Here is a 1,579-nt window from a genome sequence, read left to right as displayed (position 1 = left end):
ATGCAAGGATTCTTCAATATATGCAAATAAATCAATGTGATACATCATATTAACAAATTGCAGAATAAAAACCTTATGATCATCTCAATATATGGGGGAAAAACTTGACAAAATTCAACACCCATTTATGATAAAAAACTCTCCAGAAAGTGGGCATAGAGGGAACCTACCTCAACATAATAAAGGCCATATATGACAAACCCACAGCAAACATCATTCTCAATGTTGAAAAACTGAAAACATTTCCTCTAAGATCAGGAACAAGAAGAGTTTGTCCCCTCTCACCACTATTATTCAACATAGTTTTGGAAGTCCTAGCCACGGCAATCAGAGAAGAAAAAGAAATGAAAGGAATACAAATTGGAAAAGAAGTAGTAAAACTGTCCACAAGGACTCAGAGGCAAAAATATACAAATCAATTTTCACTGCAAAGTAAAGGAGCTGTTACAGTGGAGGATTACTGGACTGAATGTCAATATTATGACATAGTACAAGTGTGTTTCATGTTTGGTAATTGCAATCATTGTTGGTTTTGTTTTGGTCATCCATTTACAATGCTTGGTGTCAGTTTATTTATCTCTTGTAAAAATAAAATACAATGTGTGTGTGTGAAAAAAATAAAAAATAAAAATGGGGAAGCAGAAAAAAAATTACAAAAGAAAAAAAAGAAAGAAACCCTGCTTTTACTGCATTCCATAGATTTTGGATCATCATGTTTTCATTGTAATTTGTCTCTCGGTATTTTTCTATTTCCTTTTTGATTTCTTCAATGATCTCTCCATTGGTGTAAATGAGGTGTTAAAGTCCCCCACTATTGTGTTCCTGTTGATTTCCTCTTTTATAGCTGCTAGCAGGTGCCTTATGTATTGAGGTGCTCCTATGTTGGGTGCATATATATGTTTATAATTGTTATATCTTCTTCTTGGATTGATCCCTTGATCATTATGTAGTGTCCTTCCTTGTCTCTTGTAACATTCTTTATTTTAAAGTCTATTTTATCTAATATGAGTATTGCTCCTCCAGCCTTCTTTTGATTTCCATTAGCAGGGAATATCTTTTTCCATTCCCTCACTTTCAGTCTGTATGCATCCCTAGGTCTGAAGTGGGTCTCTTGTAGACAGCATATATATGGGTCTTGCTTTTGAATCCATTCAGCAAGCCTGTGTCTTTTTGTTGGAGCATTTAATCCATTACATTTAAGGTAATTATTGATATGTATGTCCTTTTACCATTTTCTTTGTTGTTTTGGGTTTGTTTTTGTAGGTCCTTTTCTTCTTTTGTGTCTCCCACTTAGAGACGTTCCTTTAGCATTTGTGGTAGAGCTGGTTTGGTGGTGCTGAATTCTCTTAGCTTTTGCTTGTCTGTAAAGCTTTTGATTTCTCCATTGAATCTGAAAGTGATCCTTGCTGGGTAGAGTAATCTTGCTTGAAGGTTCTTCCCTTTCATCACTTTAAATATGTCATGCCACTCCCTTCTGGCTTGTAGAGTTTCTGCTGAGAAATCAGCTGTTAACCTTATAGGAGTTCCCTTGTATGTTATTTGTAGTTTTTCCCTTTCTGCTTTCAATAATTTTTCTTTG

The sequence above is a fragment of the Physeter macrocephalus genome, chromosome 1 (assembly GCF_002837175.3).
Source record: "Physeter macrocephalus isolate SW-GA chromosome 1, ASM283717v5, whole genome shotgun sequence".
Classification (NCBI taxonomy): Eukaryota; Metazoa; Chordata; class Mammalia; order Artiodactyla; family Physeteridae; genus Physeter; species Physeter macrocephalus.
This window is presented reverse-complemented; position numbering follows the sequence as displayed.